We start from the raw sequence: 16,366 nt of genomic DNA, 5'->3' as shown, positions 1-16,366 counted from the left end.
AAAGTATAATAATAATAAAAATACATTCTAAAAAAATCGAACCTAAGGTATATTTTAATCTACTTATTGGTAAAAACAATTCCTTCATTTTTTTTTAGTCTCAAGAATTGAGTAGAAACAAAGCCGAGACAGGCATTTAGTTAAAACAGTAATCTTACCTCTTTCAGTCAACAAATAGCATAAATAGCAAATTCTTAAATGAAGTAAGTGGTGGTGTTGCTGAATCTTGTTTAATGAGTTTTTGGTAATCATGTCTCTTATGTTCCTTTGCTTTCTTATCTCTATTTCTGTGTCTAATGCCTAAGTCGTTTAGTTTACATGGATCTCATTATCTCTCAACATCTTTACATTCACCCTTTTTCATATTTATTTTCACTCATTGACCTTGCTTTTTCCGTTTCTCCATTATTTCCTTGCTTCTGAATTGATGGCATAAAAAGATTCAAATCCATTGTATATGTGAAGGTGTCTAGTACGTGTAGTTACAATGCTATGATATAGTACTGTGATGTTTCAGCATATATGTTGAGCCATTACAAATTTTGTTCAGGCCTTAAAATTCATTATTATGAATATATGAATTTTCTTAATTTTCTTATTACTTGAACAGAATTTAAAAGATAGAAAAATATAGAGAATAAGGGTGAAATTCCCCCACAAAATGCAAATATGCCCATATCAAAATTTTTCCCAGTAAAAAGTGGACAGACCAGAAACAAAAAGGGGAAAAATAAGTAATATTCACAAAAGCTAATGTAGGTGCTTCTTCTTTAATTTACACACAAGTGGGCATAAAAATTGAAAAACAATTGTTAGGTAGAAAGTAGACTTTTTAAACCTTTGCTGCTGGTGGGTAATTGACACAGGAAGGGAGCTTTGAGCAAAGACTTTTGGGTACAAGAGAGGGAGCTGTTTTCTTCCTGTCAAAGCCACTACATCAAAGAGAATGTGTTTAAACATTTTCCCTAGTAGTTGACTTACTTTCAGAATTGGAAAACTTAGCCTGAAATTGAAATTACAGTATTTGCCTATATATGTGCATTAGAAAATAGAAATAGACCTAGAAATAGCCTGTGATATAGAATTACAATTGGTGAATACTCTGCACTTTTAAAATCAAAACTTTGAACAATATGCTATTAGCCTATTGAGATTCACACAGGGAAGCAGATAATTGACATGAATTAGGACATAGTTGATGTTGATTTAGTGACATCACCAGATGATAAAAGGAGAAGTGGCTGACACCGGAACAATGGCAGAGATATGCTGCATAGCTACACCACAGTTAAAGTACAGACAAATATTGTAAAATTATTTATTTATATATTAATTTATTGGGATTGCATAATTTATTGAAAATCTGGGCACTATGATAGATGTCAGGAATATAACAGTGAACGAAACAAATACAAACAAAAAAATATATAGTGGTATATACACTGGATAGTGGTAGTACACACTGCCTACCCAGTACCTACTCTTCCCTTTCCCTTAGTAAAAACAAAAAACAAAACCCAAAAAACTCTATACTATTGGGAACACTAAAGTGCTCAGATAATAATGACACTTTCCATCCTCCCTTTCAAATAGACGTGGCCAGTGAAATGTAAGTAGAAGCCAATGGATGAGTTTTTCAATAAAGTTATTCAGCTGGGAGGTATATTCCTCTGCACCTGCTCTTTTCTCCTTTCTCCTATCCAGAATATGAATATAATGCCTGGAGCTGAAGCAGCCATTTTGAGATCATGAGACAACTGGAAGATAGAAACAATATTTGAAAATGTAGCCCAGAAAAAATGGAGCCTGGTTCTCTGGCAAATTCTCAGAGTAATTGTAGAAGTTCAGAAAAAACTCATCTCTGAATTCCTTCCGCATGAAAAATAAAATCATTTATTCATCTTGCTGAAGCTATTATTACTTGGGTTTTGAAAGATATGAAGCTCTTTCTAATCTTGATAGATTCCTACATAATAGAGAAAATACATTACTTCTAACACAAACATGAATTTATATACATATTGAAATGTTATTCCCGATAAGGATTTGGTTATTTCCAACCAAATCCTCCATGTAACCCTACCACCACTCTAGGCTTACAAAGCCCTCAGTTGAAAGACTGCTTTCCTAAGAAAATATTTAAAGTACTTTAAGAAAAGTTGTCTAACCAGAGAACCTGGTCAATCATTCTAAGCAGTTTTTGGTGTTCAGGATGGATGAACTAGCCAAGAGCCTCTCACCCAATAAATTCCAAGGTAAACTGCTCTTGTGTTATGCTTTCTCTTGTGTCTGCTTTGCTTTCAACTTCACCATTTTCTAAATTTTCATAACACATCCTTTATATCAAAATTAATTGTTGAATTAACTAACTTTAATAATTTTCTCTCTTCAGTAGAATTACCCTTGCAACAAGAACACTGTTTCCTCATACTAGGTTAGTGGCCATGCTCAGACTAGGACAGGCTACTCAGTTATTAACTAGATGACTCCACGATCCACGGATCCTTGTTCAGTGAATAAAACATGGTCTTGCCATTTTTATAGGAATATTTTAAGTTTTTTAGTGTTTCTATCTGTATGTCTTATAAGCTAAATATGTTTTATGACAACATTTAAGAGTTTCATCTTTTGTTGCAATTTACAGAAGTATTTTTAGAAGGGTGTCTTTAGAGGAGATCTTAGTGACATATTTAGTAACATTACTCAACATGTTGCTTTTTCATTCTTTCATTTAACAGATCTTTCTTATACTGTCTATGTAGCAGGCACTAATCTAAATTGGAGGGGAGAAAGGGGCAGACAGGACAGGAGTGAGTGAGGCAAAGTCTACCCCACAAAAAGTCTACACCACAAAAAGTCTATGCCACAAAAAATTCACATTCTAATTGGGAAAGCAGACTATAAACAAGTATGCAAATGCATAATATACATAGTAAGAATACATAGTAATACATAATATACATATTAGGAATAAAATGTGTACAAAGAATAAATAGTAAGAATAAAACGTTCTGGTAAGAAATTAAAGTAGGATAGGAGGGGAGAGAACACTGGGATGAGAATTAGTTTGATGTGAAAGGTAGCAAAGCCAGCAACATAAAGATCTGGAAAAAAACGGATTCCAAGGCCTGAATTAGAAATAAGCTGGGTTTATTTCAGAAATACACAGAAGGCTAGTGTAGTGAGGACCGTGAGTGAGGCAGAATGGTAGGAGAGGAGCGCCCAGAGGGAAACAGGTGGTGCAGGACCTTGGAGCTGAAAATAAGAATTGGATTTTGCTCCAAGGGTAATTATAAGTTACTGGAAAGTTTAATCAGGGTAATGCATTATCAGAATTATTAATATGAATTAAATTGTTCTTCTGGCTACTGGGTAAAGGGGAAAATATTTGTGAGCCTGAGTAGAAACTGGGAGACCAGGTAAGAGAGGAAGAATGTAGTTCAGGTGAGAAATAATGTACATTGGACTAGGAGGGTAACAGTGAGGAGTGAAAAGGGAAAATTCAGAAAATATTCAGCAAGTAGAACTGACAAGACTTGCTGATGCAGCGGGTATGAGGTTGGCAGTGTTTATTCCAGGGTCAACATACAGAGCAGATGAAATCCCAGAGTGACAACCTTAACACACTGAGGTATTGAATAAAATATTTTTGTTTTATCCTGAGAAAATGCAGCTTTCCTTAAAAGAGCTGGCCTTTCAACAGGATGACCTGTCAGAGGACAAACGGAGTCACAGAATCCTTTGTGAAGAATTTTTAGCTAATAATTCTTTTAAGTGGCTAATCAAGAAGTAGAGACAGAAAAAACAAAAGATGATAATTTCGTAATAAATACTACTTTATGAACAGTGTAAATGATCTGATTTCTAAATCACAAATGTTTAAGATTTCTTTTTTTATTTTGTCTCAGACTTTCACTTTGTCCCTGGGCAACTGGCAATTTTAATTATAGTGAGAAAAACAAAAAAAAATTGACAATTTAAAAATTTATAAGACTAGATTGGTTAAGTTGAAAGTATTCTCTTAGAGTAGGATGCAAGCTGTATTTTATTTGAATTATCAGGTACTATCAGCAATGTAGACATTTGGAGAAAGAAGTGCATATCAGAAAATTGACAGCTTTGTGGATGGCTTGAAAGGTAGGAATAAGATATATTTTTTAAAAATACCAGAGAAAAGGAATGAAGCTTCCCAAATGCAGAGAACTCGGTGATTAAGCACATTGTCAATAGAGTCTGACAGTAGGTATGCAATAAGAGTTTGGGTATTTCCTACAAAGATGCTATTGCGCCAGGGAGATAAACACACATCCACCAATTTTCTCTTCGGGTTTGATGAGTTTGCCCCAGTTCTTCCACAGTCAACAAGACTAGGATTTAATGGTATTATTGTTGATTTTACTGATTTTACTGGGAACATTTATCTGGAATATGGTGGGTTTGTAACAGATCACAGAGGGAGGAGATTCAGTATGTGATTGATAGATAAGCAGATAGATAGACACTGAAACAGCTGTGGCTAGGTTGTTGTAGGCAAATGGAAACTGAAAATATTTAATGTGCCACTAAATAAAATTTGTTTTTTACATGATAGCTTTTAGACATTCTTTGTAATTTTAGAAATTAAAGGCCAAAAAGAAACTGATGAATACATGGGGTTAAAAGCTTATTTGAAAACACTAAAATTTTAGCTCTCAATTCCCATTAAAAATCTCAGTGTAGGAAACTTCTAAAAATGAAGCATGATCAAAGAGCATGAGCAATAAAAGTTTTTGCCAGAGAAAGCTTGACTTTCCTAACTTAAGCTAGACTGTCAGGTTCACCAGGAGCAATAGTGTAACTCATAGTTGGAACTTGAATTTATCAAGTAGGGACTATGCATTAAAATAATTTCATTTAGTGTTCAAGCAACCCTAAGATGTGGTTATTATTGTAGACATTTCACAAGATAAGGAAGGCAAATATTATCTGGAAGTGAAGTGGTGGAAGTATGATGCAAACTCATACTCTTTTCATGAAATTTCTACATCCTTCTCTCAGTAAGTCTCTTTGTTAGCAGTAGGGAATCTTCCATTAGTTAGAAAGAAATGATTAAGAGGCAGATTTCAGCTCCGAAGGTAAAAGGAAGCACCGTCTGCCCATTAAACACTCTCAAATAAAATGAACTTTCCCAGAAGGTATTGAGATCTCATGTCTATGATTATATTCTGTAATCATGATGAAATAAATGATTAAGAATGGGATTTTATTAATAAATTCAACTTACTATAAAAAAGGAGTAAGGTAAGTAGATGTCACTGATAATAGCACCCAAGGAAGATCAGGAAATTTCAGACCCTAACTCCTTCACCTCTGTGCAGAGACCCGAAAATCATCACTGTTCATCTTCCATTGCCTTGCAGAACAGTAAGGGTTGAAACTGAAGGCCGATTGTGAATACTATCCACCAGGAACTTCTTATGAATTGACTCATGTTCCTCAGATAATAAATAACACTAAAAGACACCAGTTAGCTTCTGACCTCAAGGAGTACTACTTTCATCTCCTGCAAGCTTTGAAAAGAGATCTGATACCTGACAACATCTTGACATCCCATCTTCTGATGGAAGCTGAACCAAAATTATTGATGTCGCTAGTGATTCAGGGTACTCTAGATTGTTTGGAGTCCTATATAAATACATTTAATAGACAAAAAAATTGCTGCCTTAATCTAAGCACAAATGACCTTAGTAGATAGATACTGCTTACCCCACTGATGCATTAGAGCTATACTAGTTCTACTCCTAATTCTTGAGAAGCTGTGTTTTCTCTAATTTATTTCCTTTTTGATCTTCACCTATAGTTTTGCTAGGCTTATTTGTAACTTCTGTATCCATAAATAAATAATCGCTGTGGCTTTAGCATTAAATAATATCTATCTATTTAATATTTTGAGTCATCATTTTTATTGTGGCTAATGATAATGACTGGGAATTAACAAAAAGGTGACAGATTTCTAAAGATGCCTTTGAAAAATGGCTATTTGCCTCTGTCCTCTCACCTTTTAAAATAAACTGTATTTTTTATCTTTATTATCAATGAATATTATAAGATCTGAACACTGTTATGCTAATATATATGTGTGCATATATCATAAGAAATATAGAAAATATTTATTACAACTACTGGCAAGAATGTGGAGTAACTGGAACTCTCTTACACTGCTGGTTGGAAAATAAAATGTTTTAAATACTTTGATGAATAGTTTGGTAGTGTCTTAAATTTTTAGATACACATCTACCAAATAATCTGTTATTCCATCCTTAACTATTTGTCCAGGAGAAATAAATATAATTTTCCATCCAAGATTTGTATGAAAAAGTTCATATTAGCTTTATTTGTAATAAAACCAAACTGGAAACAACACAAACGCCCAAATACAGGTGAACAGTTAAAAAAAATATGTTCTATCCATACAATGGAATACTATTCAGCAATTAAAAGGAATGAATTATTGATGCAGACTACCATGTAGATGAATCTCAAAATTATTATACTGGTAAAAGAAGTACACACTGAGTGATTATATTAATTTAAAGTTCTTTAAAAAGGCAAACTAGTCTATAGTGACAGAAGCAGATGAGTGGTTGCCTGGGGAGCCAGCTGGAAGGGGAGGATGGGCATGGGAAAAGGAGGGATTATTAAGGGACAAGAGGAAATTTTGAGGGTTGACAGATTGGTTCACTATATTGCTTTTGGCAAAGCTTCTCTGACAAATATTTATTTCAAAACTTACACTGCGTTTTCAATACGTGCACTTCATTTTAGTCAATTTTATCTCAAGTTGTTTTAAAACTACACTACATAAGTGAGGTGCTTGTTTTTGAAGGAAAATATTTATATTTAAGTCAAAGGTCATAATTACATTTATGAAATTTGATTAATATTTTGTTAATATATTCAGAAGGAAGACTAGTCACTTTAAAAAAATACGCAAAATGCCAAACAACAGTCACAACAGAATATGTGTCATCCTGACAATACCTTCTGGTCTGTCCCCAGTGAGAAAATTTTGGTTACAGAATTCATACAAGTCTTTTCAAAGAGCTGATGTTGGAGATGTTGAAATAAAAGAAAAAAACCCTATGCATAACCTGTATTACAATGGATATCATATTTGGTCTATGTTTAGCTCCATTTTGGTTCCAACTAACAAAAAGGAAAATGAATTTTCAAATAGAAACGAACCTTCTTTATAATGAAATCTGAATCTGCTCCTCTGTTATTGCTGTTTGCAATAAACCATTACCTAAGTCCCAATCATGTATCATGTAGTGATATTAGTAGTCACTCTGGATAGTACCCACCTCATGGAAATGATAGAATTGGAGTCTAGAAAACGTCTTTATTTCATGCTTCTCAACTGTGCTGTACTTCAGTGTGAAGAAACTCTTTTTTGTTCAGTACCAATATTGCCTTCTCCTGGTAGTAGCCTCAGTACTACTGTATATCTTTCTATTTACTCTAAAGGTAAAAACAAAACAAAACAAAACCCTTTCATTTATTTGCATTCCTGCTATTTCTTGTCATCTAAGAATTGTACTATATCACCCAGGTTCAGTTCTAATCGGATGCAGTAATTCTTGCTGTTATAGTACAGAGTGAAAGGAGGTGCTGTCTGTAGGCTAGTATTTAGTTGTAGTTCTCCCTTGTATTGTAAGGTCCTCCTTTATTGCAGACATTTACTATTTTCAGACAGAAACTCAGTAAAGAGTTTCAAGTCTTCACAATACTTTGATACCTCACTGAGTAGCAGTGTGATATAGGTGGGATTAAACATCCAGATCCTGTCTGTGAAAAAGGATCTTTCTTCCAGGCATTAAAAAAGGCATTTCAGGTCAATTGATAATGACTTAACAACTCTGGGTACCCCCAGGAACCTCACCGTTTAATAACTTACTCAGAAGAGACAGAGTATATCCAAAAGATTAAAAGCACAAACTTAAGGGCAGGTAGGGCTGGCTTTCTGGGTGTGCAACCTGTGCTTAAAAGGATCCTGTTCTGTTTAAGGTTCTGTTGTCACTGTCTTGAAACTCTTAATGATTTTTGAACAAGAGGTTCCACATTTTCATTTTTCACTGGGTCTGACAAACTAGGTAGCCAGTCTTACTTATGGCTCAATGCATAAATTGTGTGACCTTCTAAGAACAGGTTTCCTCATCCATAAAATGAAGATACTGTTGTACCTACCTCCCAGGATTTTTCTTAGGAGAATATAAGAAAAAATTTAGCTCAATGTCTGACACATAGAAAATACTGAATAAATATTGGCTATTATCTTTGTTGTTATTGAGTCATCAGGTTCATTTCTACATGCTGTTTTAAATGTCTATAAAACAGAAAATGTTACTTTGAAGATGTATATTAAATTTTGTAATGTATATTGATGTGTTAACTTTTAAAATGTACATGTAAATATTATAATTTAAAATAGGTTATGTATATTAGTGACTTACATGCCATTTGCATGAATTTCCTCAGCAGAATTAAGTTTAAATTACACTGAATTACTGAATCCCATATTTCAGAATGATCGATGATGAAGAATACTTTAGGGTTCTCCTCACCTTGACTGAACTTTAGACAGGTTTCTTCTTGACTATAGGCTCCTGATCTTTTTATTAGAGCATTTACTTTAGATAATCTGCAATTATGTTCTTTTTCTTTATCCAATCCACTGTTGATGGGTTGATTCCACGTCTTTGCTATTGTGATAGTGCTGCACCAATCGTGACTATGTGTGCCTTTTTGGTAGACGATTTATATTTCTTTGAGTATACACCCAGTAACTGGGTTGCTGGGTTGAATGGTAGTTCTATTTTTAGCTCTTTGAGAAATCTCCAAACTGCTTTCCACAGGGGCTGAACTAATTTGCATTTCCACTAACGGTGGCTAAGCCTTCCCTTTTCTTCACAACTGTCCCAACATCTATTAATTTTTTTACTTTTTAACAATGGCCATTTTGACTGGTGTGAGATGGTCTCTTATTGTGGTTTTGAATTGTATCTCTCTGATGATTAGTAATGCTGAACATTTGTTCATGTGTATGTTGGCCACTTGTATATCTTTTTTTGAGAGGTGTCTGTTCATATCCTTTGCCCATTTTTTAATCGGGTTATTTGCTTTTTGCTTGTTGATTTACCATTTGACCCAGCAATCCCATTACTGGGTGTATACTCAAAGAAAAATAAATCATTCTACCAAAAGACACCTGCACTTGGATGTTCATTGCCATGCTATTCACAATAGCAAAGACGTGGAATCAACCAAGATGCCCATCAGTGGTGGATTGGATAAGGAAAATCTGGTAAATATACTGCACAGATATTACACAGCCATGAAAAAGAATGAAATCATGTCCTTTGCAGCAACATGGATGCAGCTGGAGGCCATTATCCTATGTGAACTAACATGGGAACAGAAAACCAAATACTACATGTTTCACTTATAAGTGGGAGCTAAATCTTAGGTTCACATGGACATAAAGATGAGAACAGTAGACACTGGGGACCCCAAAGGACAGGAGGAAGGGCTGAAAACTTCCTATTGGGTCATATGTTCACTGTCTGGGCAACAGGATCAATAGAAGCCCAAACCTCAGCACAATGCAATATACCCATGTAACAACCTGCACATGAACCATCTGAATCTAAAAAAATGGAAAAAATTAAAACAATAAATATAATGTTTTTCTGTCCCTTTGATATGTAAATCTCCTCTGAGCCCCCGGCCAGTTTTACAACTTAGGAATGTCTTTTCATGGATCTGGAAGCCATGTCTTTGAAATATAATCACCAGAAAAAGATTGCATTCCCATCTCCCAGTCTCTGTGAGAAGATAGGGGCCTAACTTCTTCAATAAGCAACAATTAGCAAACTCAGATGGCCTCATTGCATTGATCAACCTCCTTTCTAACATCTTCCAGTACTTGTTTTTCACTAACTTACTAACTCCTCCTGTCTTTTGTTTCAGTGGAGTTAAGTTTAGTCTTTTTCCCCTATTGCAAAAGTCTTGAATAATGTCTTCTCTGCCTGTTTAATTCTGTCTGGTGCACTTTTTCTTTGACATCGAGGACACTTTAGGTGTAGGCTTTGTGACATGCAGGTTGAAAGTGTGACCAGGGAACCAAGCTGTATGGATTAGATCCTGGTGACACTGTTTATCATATAGATGTGTTTGGGCAAGTATCAATCTCTCTGAGTCTCTGTTTCATCATTTATGTAACAGAAATATTAACAGTATCTATTTAATTGAGCTGTGAGAAATAATTGAGATATCCATTTATAGTGTTTAGCCAATTTAAGCTTGGCTAAATAAATGTTAGCTATTAAGAACTATCACAATAAATGTTACCTGTTAATTGTAGTCACAGCATAAAAAACATATTATTTGGCCTTGGCTTTGGTCCTAGCTTTCATCATCTCTTTTTATGACTACTGGAAGAGTTTGTGATTTTCTTTTCCAGCCTGCAGCTTTGACTACTCCTTCTGATAAATCCTTAACACAGTTTTTTTTTTCCCTAAAATACAGCTTCCATTATTTTTCCCATTCTTAGCACCCTTCAATACTTTCCCATTAATTTGAGGATAAAGTTTAAATTACATAGTATTGCATTCACAGGGCATCCAGATATGGCCTGAGCCATTACTCCAGCTTCATTTCTAATGACCCTCCCAAATCTGGCCCCAGCCATCTCTCCAGCCTCATATCTGGTGACTCCCAGATCTGGCCCCAGCCATGTCTCTAGACTCCAAACTTATTTCTTATAATGCTCCCACTCACATCTCTCTCAATGTACCCAGTCCCTCATCATTCCAACTTCATCAGGGTCCTGGCAGCATTGCGTTATCTACTCAGTGGCTCACACCACTCTCTCTCTCTTTGCTGGAACATCTTTTTCTTTCTTATTTCCCAGGTACGAAGCATCCAGTTTTTAAGATTCAGTCAAGTGTGAAATCCCCTGTGAAGTTTTTATGTTTGTTTATTTTTCTCCTAATTTTTTCTATATCTTAATTTTGAAATAACTTGTGCTCATGGTTTAATATTTACAAAATTCAAAGATGAAATGTGGAGATAATTTTCTTCATATTTATCTCCTTTTCCATACCCCTTCTGAAATCTCTCCCTTGTCGAGTTTCATTTTATTCTTCTTTTTATTGCATTTATAAATATTCATACAGAAAAACACACTTGGTATACATGTTTACACAAAATTATAGTCAGACTATACATACAATTCTAAAACTTGTTTCTTTTAAAAATGTATTTTGTGAGTGATATCATTTAATCCCATAAGGATTCCATGAAATAGGAAAGAGTATTATCTCCTATTTTCCAACTGAGAAAACAGGTTCAGAGAAATTAACTCTACTGCTTAAGCTCATACGGATAGTAGTAACAGGCAGAGATGGATGAAAAATTAACCTATCTGACTCTAAATTGCTTTATCTCAACAATGTTAATATGTGGGTAATCTCAGTAAACAAGAACTGGGCTGACAAGTTGGGAGAATCTGGAGAGGGTTGAGGGACCAAAGGTGCTGATAAGAACATCATGAAAGCTCAGCAAGAATAAGGTATGGCAGAGGTGAGAGAATGGGAGGTGGTCATCGGGAAAAGGCCAGGATTTGACGTCTTATTAGTAAAAGAGTTTGGGACCAGAGTAGGCTTAAAGAATCATTAATCTTGGTAAGAGAAGTGCAGCTGGAGGTAACTGGGAAAGATAAGGAACTTTGGAGTCTTAAACCTCACTTCTCAGAAAATGTGGTAGAGACAGGGAAAGCTGCCTGAAGTTTCCTAAATCTGACACCTAAGGTCTGGCCATATGGACTGTGTGTGTTTTGCTGTTTGTGAAGTTAGAAGGAATGGCAGGAAAGGTGTTGATTGTTCTCTAGGTGATCAACCATCTGGGTTTGCCCTTTACCCATGACATGTGTCTTAGACCATGAGGGTTGCTATAACAAAATATAATAAACTGGGTAACTTATAAACAATAGACATTTATTTCTCATGGCTCTGGAGGCTGGGAAGTCCCAAATCAAAGCACTGGCAATTTGATGTCTGGTGAGGGCCCTCTTCCTCATAGACAACCATCTGCTCACTCTAACCTCACATGGTGGAAGGGGTGAGGGGTCTCTCTGGGGCCTCTTTCATAAGGGTACTAATCCTTTTCATGAGAGCTCCACCCCAATGATACAATCACTCCAAAAGGCCTCGCCTCCTAATATCATCACATTGCACTGAGGATTTCAACATATGAATTTGGGGGGATATGAACATTCAGATCATAGCAACATGGGACTTTCAGTACTAAAACTGGAAAGTACCAAACAAACAAGGATGAACTGGTCACCCTGCTTTAAAATAACATTTTGGAACTATTCTTTCTCCTGTATTTTTATCCCTTTCTCACTTAGACCTATTTGGATCCTACTCAGCTATAAAAATCCTCCTGAAGGCCAGGCACAGTTGGTCATGCCTCTAATCCCAGCACTTTGGGAGGCCGAGGCGGGTGGATCACTGGAGGTCGGGAGTTTGTGACCAGCCTGGACAACATGGTGAAACCCCATCTCTACTAAAAATACAAACATTAGCTAGGTGTGGTGGCATGTGGCTGTAATCCCAGCTACTTGGGAAGCTGAGGCAGGAAAATCACTTGAACCCTGAACCCGAGAGGTGGAGGTTGCAGTGAGCTGAGATCACACCACTGCACTCCAGCCTGGGTGACAAAGTGAAACTGTCTCAAAGAAAAAAAAATCCTCCTTAAGTGTTGATTCCATCCTCAATTCAGAATTATAATTGCATACCTTTACTTTGATTTTACTTAACATTTAGAATTTGTGTCATTTTACCTTGAATCACAGTTATTTGTGGCATGTGCCTCTCCTCTATTAAAATTTAAACTCCTCACCTAGAGATCATTATCTTAGTTATGTTGAACCACCACTACCACCAATGTCAAACTCTATACTTCCTATTTGGTAGATACTTAATAAATATTTACTGAACTTAACTAAAAGAAGCCTACTATTGTTATAAGTCCCTTTTCTCTTTTACTACTTTAGAGCAAGTTACAAGGTTCATGGCAATTTTATATTTGCTAGATCTGAAAGGCTATATCATTTCAATCTGTTTGCATTACAAAGCCATAAAAACTTGTTCAATAATTTTATAACTATTTACTTGAATTACATTTCAAACATGACATTACATTTAGTTCTAGGACAGAAAAATGCTGTATCATTTTAATTTAAAACAACCAAAGTACTCTTTTGAAAATGAATATGAAGATGGAAGAATGGTTTTCAAAATTTATTTGAAAACATGGAGACACTGTTTGTGAAACAAAATTATGTCTATTGACATTCTAATGAAAATGAGATCAAGACAGTAGCAAAGAAATGTGTTGTTGGGGAAAATCATGTGCTATATAAGATTATCAAGTTTCTGGCTTTTGTTGTGAGTGACATGTGTTTATTTATTACTTAAAATAAATAATTAAATAATAATTAAAACATAGGCTATATATGAACCAATGATAAGACCACATTATAAACTATAGGTTATGATTAATCCTAAGCTGTACAACTAAAGTACAATAAAAAAGGTATGGTTGTCAATAATGTAGATAAACAGAAATATATCATGTCTATATTTTTACACTGTATGTCAGCCCACTTCAACACTCATATATATGCTGAACATGTGTTACAGACTTCAGACTTGAATTTTCTTGTTGTTGCTATTGTGGTTAAAAAAACCTACATAACATGAAATCTACCCTCTGAAAATTTTAATTATAATTATATTAAACTAATTACAACAATATTGTTAGGTATAAGCATGGTGTTGTACAGAAGATTGCTAGAACTTTTTCATCTTGCATAACTGAAACTTTATACCCATCGAACAATGACTCTTCACTTCCTCTTCCAGCCCAGCAACCACCATTCTACTTTCTGTTTCTGTGGGTTTGACTACTATATATGCCTTGTATAAGTGGAATCATATGTTATTTGTCTTTTTGTGATGTGTTTATTTCACTTAGCATAATGTTCTCAAGGTTCATACATGTTGTTGCATATGATAGGATTGCCTTCTTGCTTTAAGGACAATAATATTTTATTGTATGTATATGCTACATTTTCCTCATCCATTCATCTGTTGATGGACATATAGGGCATGGTGAATAATGCTGCAATGAACATGGGTGTGCAAGTAACTTCAAAATCCAGCTTTCAGTTGTTTTAGAAATATATACCCAGAAGTGGAAATTATGGGTCTTATGGTGGTTCTACATTTAAATTTTGGAGGAATCTTCATACTTTCTACAGTAGCTGCCCCATTTCACATTCCAACCAAGAGTGCACATCAATCCCAACTTCTCCACATCCTCACCAATACTTGTTAGTTTTTTTTCATAATGAGTATCCCAACAGATGTGAGGTTATATGTCATTGTGGTTTTGATTTGCATTTCCCTGATGATTAGTAATATTGAGCATCTTAACATATTTTTGTGGCCATTTTGTGTCTCCTTGGAAAATTGCATGTTTAAGTCCTTTGTCCATTTTTTAAACTATAAGGGTTTTATTGCTATTGAGTTGTAGAAGTTCTTTATATATTTAAGATATTAACCCCTTATCAGATACTTGGTTTGTAAATATTTTTTTCTCATTCTGTAGGTTACTTTTCCATTCTGCTGATTGTTTCCTTTGCTGTACAGAAGCTTGATGTAGTTTGGTGTAGTGCCACCTGTCTATTTTTACTTTTTGTTGGCTGTGCTTTTGGCATTTTGTAAAAGAAATAATTGATAAGACCAGTGTCATAAAGCTTTTCCCCTTTGTTTCTTTCTAAGAGCTTTAAAGTTTCAGGTATCATATTTAAGCCTTTACTCCATTTTGAGTTGATTTTTCTGTATTGGGTAATGTAAGAAAGAGTCCAACTTCATTCTTTGGTATGTGGATATTCAGTTTTCCCAACACCATTTGTTGAAGAGACTTTTTCCCATTGTGTATTCTTGGCATACTTGTCAAATATGAGTTGACTGTATATGTATAGGTTTATTTCTGGGCTCTCTATTCTGTTCTATCAGTCTATATATCTATTTTTACTCCAGTACCACACTGTTTTAATTACTGTAGCTTTGTAATGTGCTTTGAAATTACATACTCAAGTGTGAGAATTCTAGCTTTGTTCATTCTCAAGATGGTTTGGCTATTTGAAGTCCTCTGTGGTTTCATATGAATTGTAGAATTGTTTTTACTATTTCTGTAAAACATTCCATTAAGATTTGATAGAAATTGCATTGAATCTGTAGATCATTTTCAATAGTATGTACATTTTAACAGTATTAAGTCTTCCAATTCATGAACATGGAAAGTCTCTCCATTTCTTTGTCTTTGAAATTTCTTTCATCAATGTTTTGTGATTTTCCGTGTACAAGTCTTTCACTTCCTCAGTTAAGTTTCTGTCTTATTCTTTTTTTTTTTTTAACTTTGAGACGGAGTCTCACTCTGTCGCCCAGGCTGGAGTGTGGTGGCGCAATCTCAGCTCGCTCACTGCAAGCTCCACCTCCCGGGTTCACGCCATTCTCCTGCCTCAGCCTTCCAAGTAGCTGGGACTACAGGCATCTGCCACCACACCCGGCTAATTTTTTTGTATTTTTAATAGAGACAGGATTTCACGATGTGAGCCAGGATGGTCTCGATCTCCTGACCTCATGATCTGCCCACCTTGGCCTCCCAAAGTGCTGGGATTACAGGTGTGAGCCACCGCGCCCAGCTGTCTTATTCTTTTGGATGCTCTTTTAAATGGGCTTGTTTCCTTAATTTTCTTTTTGGATAATTCATTTTTAGTGTATAGAAATACAACTCATTTTTGTATGTTGATCTTCTGTCCTGCAACTTTACCAGATTCATTTATTAGTTCTAATAGTTTTTTATGGAGTCTTTTTTTCTACACATAAGATTATGTCATTGCAAACAGAGATAATTTTACATCTTCCTTTCTGATTTGAATTTCTTTGATTTCTTTCTCTTGCCTAATTGCTTTCCCTAGGACTTCCAGTATTACATTGAATAGAAGTGGTAAGAATGGACATTCTTGCTTTGTTCCCAATCTTAGAGAAAAAGATTTTAGTTTTTCATCATTGAGCATGATGTTGGCTGTGGGCTTTTCATATATGACTTTATTATGTTAAGGTAATTTCCTTCTATTTTTAGTTTATTGAGTGTTATTTGTAAGAAGTGTCAGGTGCTTCTTCTTATCTATTGAGATAATCATGTGAGTTTTATCCATTGTTCTACTAATATAGTATATCACTACATTAAT

At 35.0% G+C, this 16,366-nt stretch overlaps 1 long non-coding RNA gene across 1 annotated transcript in view; it reads right to left on the bottom strand.

The window, feature by feature from the left end:
- The window catches only part of LOC130541508 (uncharacterized), a 76,859-nt gene that overhangs the window by 15,677 nt on the left and 44,816 nt on the right, over window positions 1–16,366 (bottom strand). Inside the window, exon 4 of the long non-coding RNA XR_008955565.1 lies at window positions 7,344–7,500. This is a non-coding gene — a long non-coding RNA (uncharacterized LOC130541508). The remainder of the gene's footprint in view (window positions 1–7,343; window positions 7,501–16,366) is intronic.

The sequence above is a fragment of the Pan paniscus genome, chromosome 4 (assembly GCF_029289425.2).
Source record: "Pan paniscus chromosome 4, NHGRI_mPanPan1-v2.0_pri, whole genome shotgun sequence".
NCBI classification, from domain to species: Eukaryota; Metazoa; Chordata; class Mammalia; order Primates; family Hominidae; genus Pan; species Pan paniscus.
The sequence above is the reverse complement of the archived record's forward strand: the minus strand, read 5'-3'. Positions and strand labels throughout refer to the sequence as shown.